The sequence below is a fragment of the Archocentrus centrarchus genome, chromosome 3, assembly GCF_007364275.1.
Source record: "Archocentrus centrarchus isolate MPI-CPG fArcCen1 chromosome 3, fArcCen1, whole genome shotgun sequence".
Lineage (NCBI taxonomy): Eukaryota > Metazoa > Chordata > Actinopteri > Cichliformes > Cichlidae > Archocentrus > Archocentrus centrarchus.
This window is the reverse complement of record NC_044348.1, coordinates 12264773-12273446: the sequence shown is the minus strand read 5'-3', so window position 1 is coordinate 12273446 and position 8674 is coordinate 12264773. Positions and strand designations below refer to the sequence as shown.

The window sequence follows — 8674 nt, the reverse complement described above, 5'->3', positions numbered from 1 at the left end:
TTTTAATGTAAAGTCATCTAGCACTCTAAAGCAATTTGATATTAAACTGTATTAATTCTAATAATGCGTTAGTCATAATAAGGTGTACAGTGCTGTGCAAAAATCCTAAGCCACCTATCATTTCTTCATATGTTGCTTCCAAAGAGCTAGAGCTCTTTTTTTTGCAAAGTTGTTTTGAACAATAGTTCTTCAGACTTTCTGAAAGTTTTTTCACTCACTTTCTGTCATTTCCTTTACTTGACCAGATGTTAGAGGAATGTTTTTTTTTGTTTGTTAAGCCACTTAACACTGACCTATGAATCATTCAAGGACAAAAAAACACTTAACTCCATTGTGTCTTCACATAACTGACAACTTGCCAAAGAGCCTATTTTAAATTGTATCTTTAGACAAGTCTTTACTTGAAGATTGTTGCAAAAACAGATAATTTTTTTCCATTTTTTTCTGAAAAATTTCAAAGATGACACTGTTTCACAGACATAAAATGGTATTTTTTACACCAACAACACAATTATCAACAAGTTATTGACCAAAAACCTAGCAAATCTCACCAGGTGTGCAGTTTATCTTTAAAAATATAGTTACCTGTAAAAGTGGGGGACAAAAAAAAGAAGTGAAAGGCCTAAAAAAGAAACCTATGTGCAGCAGGTGAACAGTATTTGAAAGTCATGTCCTTTAAGAAATAGGGAAAAAAAAAACATCTGGCAAAGACCTGACACAGGACCTGCGAGATGCATCTGACCCAGGGACAGAGCTTCGGGGGGGGTTTGGAGGGCGGCACACCCCCGGCCTGGGACTAGAGGGGGCCCTGATGGGAGAGAGGATAAGAGTTCAGGTAGCCAGGCCTCTATCACATCCGAGAAGAGCTGGAGAAGGCGGACCCTCTCCTGACTGTATCCCGATGAGCACAGTGTAAAAGCATAGCATATATCACCCATCAGTCATGTTTTACATGGGCGGTTTAAAGGCTGCCACAGTCAGGACTGAGTCATGGTTGTTAAAAACTTTACAAGACCGACTGACTTTAGTGATATAGTAGGTGTAAAATACTGAATAAGATCTTGTGCTGCATGACTGGCTTTATTTTCACTCTTACATTTAACTTTATGACACGCAAATTTTCAAGTGGACCGCCAATATTTTCTCGAAGTGTATTGTGGGTAAAACTCATCACCAACCGTCCACCAAAGTCATCATCAGTCACTTGGCAACAGATTGTAAACTAAGTGGAGCCTTTTTACGGACTAAGCTAACATGAGTGGCACTTCATATAAGCATAAAAGTGGAGCGGCAAAGTGAAAAGAAAAGAAAAAAACGAGAGCAAGGAAAAGCCAAGTTACAAAAACTGGACACACATTTTGTTCATCATGATGTTATGGGTATAAAGGGCCCGGTCATTTGCCCCGCCCCCAGCCCGGCTCTGATTTGTTTCGCTAGTGATCTGACCCTTCAGTTGTATGGAGCTAAACTGGGGCCATAAAGTTCGTTCGAAAAAAAAAAAATTGAAACTGAAAAATTATTTTGAACCTGAAAAAAAAAATTTAAACTTTAAGATTTTTTAAGATTTTTTTTTCCCGCAGTTTCAGATTTTTTTGTCAGTTCAAACTTTTGGCCCTGTTTTGGCGTGGGGGCTGAGCCTCAGGTGATGGGGGTGTGGAATCATGACTGACAGCTCAACACAGTGGCTGAACAACATAGTCCCAGCTGTTGCATTCAGGGGCCGTGAGAACTGGAAATGTCTTTAACGCATCATCGATGTATGTGATTGGTTTTGAAACATAACATGCTTCACCGATACAAGCAGCTTATGTGAATACACCACTCAAATCTCAGAGGAAAAAATATGATGATCTTGACAGATTTGCACAGCATTTTAAGTCCGTGGTGGAGATTTCCCATGCTCTCAAAGTAAAGCAGAAGCCTCATCTTCATCTGCGGGTGTTAGCAGTGATCAGGTAATAAAAAGAGATGGAAAGAAAACTTTAGGTTACTTGTGTAACCCCGGTTCTCAGAGTAGCATGAGTTTCGATGTCTCACTATGGGATGCGCCTCCCTGCGTATTCCTCAGAAGCATTTATCTCATTCCGCCAATCCTGATTGGCTGGTGATCATGATGACCATGTCGGGGCAGAGCCACCCCACCCTTAAGTAGCCTGCGCTACAACATAGTCATTATTCAAGATAAGCATCTCTTCTCGGTTCGCCCCAGCAAGAAGGGCTGTCTGGTGAGACATCTCACTCATGCTACTCTGAGAACCGGGGATATGCAAGTAACCTAAAGTTCTCATTCCTAGCATGAGTGAGATGTCTCACTATGGGAAATGGAGACTCCCGTATTGCCAGACAAGCTTATCTCTAGCAATCGCCAGCAAAAAAGCAAGTAGTCCACCTATCCAAGTGAGGCCCCAAAGCTCAGTACTGCTTGGGCTACACTTGGAGCAGAGACATCCAGTCTGTAGAACCGGACGAAAGTGAGAGGTGAAGACCAGCTTGTGGCTGCATAGATGTCCTGGATTGACACCCCTTTAAACAGGGCCCAGGATGCTGCCAGACCACGAGTGGAGTGAGCCCACAGGCCCTCTGGAGCCTGCAGCCCCTGACTCGAATACCCCAGCGCAATCGCCTCCACAATCCAGTGTGAGAGCCTTTGCTTAGTGATAGGTTTTCCCCTGTGAGGACCTGCCCATGAAATGAAAAGCTGGTCACTTCTTCGGAAACTCTTAGTCCTGTCCAGATAAGCATGCAGAACACGAACAGGACACAGCATGTGCAACCTTTGTTCTTCATCAGAAGAAAAAGGAGGCGGGGAGAATGCTGTCAAGATAATTGGCACAAATGACCCAACCACCTTAGGAACATATGCCGGGTTGGGCTTCAGCAGCACCCTAGCCTGCCCCTGGGCAAACTGAGTGCATGAAGGGTGTGCTGAAAGGGCCTGAATGTCACTGACACGCTTAGCCAAGGCTAAAGCAAGCAGCAACACAGTCTTCAGGGACAGATGCTTTAAATCAGTCTCCTGTAGGGGCTCAAATGGAGGGCCACCAGTCCTCAAACACCCTCCACTTACTGTTGTACAGAGACCTGGTGGAGGATGCCCTAGCGTTCTGAATAGGGACAGTCCACCATGCTTAGATTAACCCACTCACGGGCCAGGCCCAAAGTGCCAGGCACTCTTGAAAGGGGGGGAAAATCAACCCCCGTGCCTGGGACAGCATATCTCTGCACAGCGGGAGTTGCCACGGCTGCCCGCACAGAAGCTGATATATCTCCGCTAGCCAGTGCATTGCCGGCCAGAGTGGAGCTATCAGAATCAGTGTGTGGCGATGTTCCCTCACTCTGGACAGAGTGGGAGATATTAACGCCAGAGGAGGAAAAGCATACAGGAGCACGGGTGGCCAAACATGTGCAAGCGCGTCCACACCGAGAGGCCCGCTTTGATCGTGCAAGGAGAAGAAATGCGGACACTGCGCGTTTTCTTCTGAAGCAAAAAGATCCACCGAAGCCCAGCCGTAGCACAGCCACAGCTGTTCTACAATGGCCGGATGCAGGGCCCAGTCGCTGTATAGCAGAGTGCCTCTGGATAGCAGATCTGCTCCCAGATTTAGAGAGCCTGCAATGTGCGTCGCCGTCAGAGACAGGAAATGTTTGCTGCTCCACAGGATCAGTCTGCGTGCCAGTATGTGCAATTGGTGTGAATGCAGTCCCCCGTGACAGTTGATATAAGCCACCGTCGTTGTATTGTCGGTCCTTACGAGGACGTGATGTACCTGTAGGAATGGGAGAAAGCGCCTGAGGGTGAGAAACACCGCCAGAAGCTCCAGATAATTTATGTGGGATCATTGGAGAGTGCCGCTCCAGAGACCTCTCACAGATCGCCCTTCGTAGACACCGCCCCAACCGGACAGGCTCGCGTCTGTGGTGACCACCTTCCAACACTGAACAGTGCCCATGGGTACCCCCTGAGTCAGAAAATCCGGATGTCTCCAATGGCATAAAGCCACTGTGCATTCCACTGTTACTGTAACTCTCCGCGCACCATGACGCACGGGGTTCAGTCTGAGTGAAGCTACCCAGCGCTGAAAATCTCTCATATGCAGTCGCACTACAAGGATGGCTGAAGCCATCAGTCCCAGTAGGCAAAGGCACAGCCTGAAGCGGACCGTTTTGTGTAGACGAAAAAGAGCAAGGCACGCTCTGAATGCCTTCACTCTCTCCGCTGACAGACTGGCTGTGAAGGAGATCGAGTCCAGAGATAAACCCAGAAAGATTATATATTGTGCTGGAGACAACGCACTCTTTTCTGTGTTTATTATGAAACCCAGATTGATTAGATGCTTCACAACGACAAACATCTGTGTCGCAGATTCCTGCTCCAATCGCACTAGAAGGAGCCAGTCGTCTAGATATGTAGCCAGACGAATGCCCTGCTGCCTCAGCGGCGCTATCGCTACTTCGGTGCAGTGTACAAACACTCGGGGGCTCAGGGACAGGCCAAAGGGCAGCACTCTGTACTCGTAACAGATGCCCCGAAAAGCAAATCTCAGATACCTCCTGTGTGGAGGTTAAATGGGAATGTGAAAATATGCGTCCTTTAGGTCGACGGAAGTGAACCAGTCGCCTTGGTGCACCAAACGTATCAGAGATGCATGAGTCAGTATCCTGAACTTGTACTTTCTGAGAAATTCGTTCAGAGCCCGCCAATCCAGGATCCGGGATTTGCGGTCTATGGAGGATTTGCGTCCTCCATAGACCAGAAGACCGCAAAGGCCGGAAGTGAGCGGCTGTGAAATTGGACGGTCTAGCCTTCATATCAGCATCACCTGCCCCCACCTCGGCATAGCTCATGTTGCCTAGCAACCGTGACAGTGCGAAGCACAGCTGTGTAAAAGCAGCTGGCTAAACGGAGAACGAAGTTTTGCTCCTTTTTGTGGTTTGATTTTAAATCTTTAATTCAAAATAAGCTGTTAAAACAAGCATACATGTAGCACATTTCAACATCAAGGAATACAGCTTAGCGAATGATTAATTTCCAACTATATTAAGTGAGACATTAATGTTGAATAAAACTATCCAGTTATGATGCTTAACTTTAATTTTCAAGCAAACCGATTTGCTGAGGAACAAATGAAACACTGAAACAAACCAAACATCAGCAGCTAGAGATCATTTGAGTGAATTATAAACTTCCACTCAGCGGCAAAAGCCAGCTGGGTTTTAAGAATGATGTGCCGGCAGTCGGGCATTCTCTCCAGCTAAACGAGCCTCGATAGGCCGGTCAGCTGACAGCTAGCGAGGCGAGTTGCTGGTAGAGCAGCGGCAATGAACAGCTCCGAAAACAGCGGAGCACTTTTTGCAATTAAGCAATATCTTGATAAAACAAGCTGATATTTGAGGTTTACACATTTACATTCTCACCTGAAAACATCTTAAAAGTTTACTTTGTGTCACAGAAACAGTTATTTTTCAAACTTTTTGGCCGCTATCTTCCGCCATTTTTGTTTGAGTTTTGATGCGCAATGAATCAGGGGATATGGTAGGCCACGAAGGATACACCGGACCCATCCTTCAAATTCGAGAAAAGAAGGACGCATTCGTCGACCGCATTTGGAGGAGCCTTCGAATTTGGACAACCTTCGTCACCTTGCTGTGATGTAATCGGCCTACAAATGCGGCCTTTGAAGGATGCGGCCCCTGAATTTGGACACAGCTTAAGTCTGGATGCTGCAGTGGAACATTGTTTATTAAATAACAGGAGTGTGTGTTTCTGCGACTTAGAAGAGGGACAGGATCTGCTGTTCCCGAAACAAAGTCTCCTTTCCTTGTGGCTTGGACATGTGTGCTCCGTATGGGCATAACGCACAGCAACAGGGAGTCAATGGGGTGGTTACCCCTGGAACACACTCCAGAACATAGCAGGTGGGGCTGGTGAACGGGGAACATCCAGCTTCTTCAAATGAGGAAAGTGAGCAGCCTGTCAGGCTGCTCTTTTCTTCTTCCTGGCCTGCTGACTCAGGGGCTGCGCTGGTTGTCCAGGCGGAGCCGCCGTCTAAGTTGGGCCTTTCCGCGGCCAGCCTGCCCCATCTGCTGCCTCGGTGGGTTACGGGGGGTGGCTGGGGCTTTGTACGTTTTGGGATTCTGAACTGAGGGGGTGGCCGAGAGACAGCCTGTGCAAAGGTCTGTCGCGGGGCCGGAGGAGGCATCGGCTCGGTTATCCTCGCACAGCTCCACTTGGTAAGCAGCAAGCATAGACAAAACATTCAGCGCCCTAACCATCAAAGCCGCCGCTTTGTAGTCAGTCATGGCAGACTGAAAACGGTCTGCCTGTGACGGGAGTGTGGGGTTCCCGCTGCTCGCCGCAGATGGAGGTAGGCTGCAACTAACGGCTCCATAGGGGGCATGCGGAGTAAGCCGTGCTTCTCCATGCCCTCAAAATCCAGGGAAGAAGCCACTTGTATTGGGCTCCTGCTGCTGAACAGGCGGTCCTTCCATGAGACCGCTATCTCTTCCAACAACTCGGGAAAGACTGGAAGTAACTGCTTTGCCGCCCTGGTGGCCTGGGGCAATTTCTTCCCCTCATAACGTGATCTGGTGGTCTCCGTTACGACGTCGGGCCACGGAATATTTAGCCTGGACGCAGCGCATTTGCACACATTCTGCAAATCCATGCTGGGAGCGGGGGAAGCTGGTGCACTGTCCTACTCGCCCAAGGAGACGGCCGCAGTGTTAGGCTTGGCAGCCTGAGAAGAGGGAACGAAAATTTCATCTTCGTCCGCCTCATCGCTGGATATGAGGAGCTCTGAGGTGTCCTCATCGTCATCCTCATAATCCAACTCTAGCACGCCCTCCATCGGCGGGGCAGCCGCGGCTAGCTCCAGCTGTGAGCCCCAGCTGGTGCTAGCGCACGGTTTGGCTTCCGCGGTTCCTTCCTTGTCGCCACCATCTGCCGCGGTCCCGGCTGTGAGCAAGTAAGGATCCGCTCCCGACAGGCTGGCTTGGTGCGCTAGCCATCGCCGGAGACTCTTCATGGTGAACCAGGCACAGTGTACGCATGAACTGGGGGCTTCGAGCAAAAGCTGGGCATGTTCCAGCCCAAGGCAGCAAGAGCAGACCTGGTGTGTGTCTTTACTTAAGATTTTGTTGCCACAAATGCAGAGTCGAGCCCCGGAGTCTCCGGTTCCTCTGGTGTGAGGGAATGACGGGTTCATCATCGTTAGCTGGAGTGCTAACTATGATGACAGCGTGTTAGCTGGTTTGCTAACTACAGCAAGAAGAACGGTGTTAGCTGGCGTGCCAAACCGTACAAATAACCGCCTTACCAGAGGGTAGGTGGTAAGATGCCCTGGTCTATGGTGAAGAGGCAAGCAAAAAAGAGGGCAGCTAGCGCCTGGCGATGGAGAAGTCGGATAGCGCTCCTGTCTGTGGAACTACTAGCTAAACTATTAACTATTAGCTAAACTAGCTAGCCTATTTTTGCCTGAGATATGCTCCAAAGCGAGAAGAGGTTTTTGAATAATGACTATGTTTTAGCACAGGCTACTTAAGGCAGGGGTGGCTCTGCCCGACATGGTCATCGCGATCACCAGCCAATCAGGATTGGCGGAATGAGATAAATGCTTCTGAGGAATATGCAGGGAGGCGCATCCCATAGTGAGACATCGAAACAAATGCTAGGAATGAGAACAGATACATTCACTGTTGATACCTGAGCAGTTTACAGAAATAGCATGACATGGACCGTGTCACTGCGATAAGTTGGCCTCTCCGCCATATTGGAAGTGGCAAGTCACCCTTAAATCAATGAAACCACATGCAAAGGGAGTGGATTTTCCGAATAAAAACGACTGACGTTTAAATTTAACTTAATATTTTAGATGGTCCGACGCCCATTCAAATATTTATCGTTCTTCAGGGAGGGTTCCTGGGGCCGTGCGAGTGAGCGGGCCGCTTCCCCAGGTCCCATTTTCTGGTCAAAATGCTCTCATTCCGGCTTTGGGGGAGCTCAGGGCTCCAGGGCGGGATGCTGAATTTTTTTGCCTGGCCATGGCTCACCATCCGCGGATACAGTGTGTGGCCATCCCGGTCCCTCGACATGAGGGACATCTCCCCTTCCAAAGAGAAAGAGGAGATGAGGGACTGGGGAAACACACTCGCACGGCCCCGGGCCCGCCTCCCTGACCTCCGCTGAAGGGGGAGGCACTTCCTCCACACATTGTATCCGAGGGAAGTGAGCCGTGGCCGGGTGAAATCATTTAGCATCCCGCCCTCGATCCCCAAGTTCCACCAGAGCAGGATTGAGAGCATTTTGACCGGGAAATGGGACCCGGGGAAGCGGCCCGTTCATTACACAGCCCCGTCATCTGAGGCTCCGTCCCCACACCAAAACAGGACCAAAAGTTTGAACTTGGAAAAAAAAAAAAAAATTTGAAAGTGCACAAAAAAAAACAAAAAAAAACTTGAATCTGAACAATCTGAATCTGAACAAACTTTATGGCCCCAGTTTAGCACCATACAGTTGCTCCATTTTCTGATCACTGAAGGCTCATCAGAAATGGTCTCAGTGGAAGGGTGGCTGTCAAGAAGCCATTCTTAAGGAAGGGAAACAAGGAGAAAAGGCTGAGGCATGCATATTTACATAATAACTGGACAGAATATCAGTGGCAACAGGTTTGATGGA

The 8674-nt window shown here is 48.6% G+C and overlaps 1 pseudogene; it reads right to left on the bottom strand.

Moving 5' to 3' along the window:
• Nucleotides 1–2389: 2389 nt before the first annotated feature.
• Nucleotides 2390–4845, bottom strand: LOC115778201 (uncharacterized; annotated as a pseudogene).
• Nucleotides 4846–8674: the final 3829 nt, after the last annotated feature.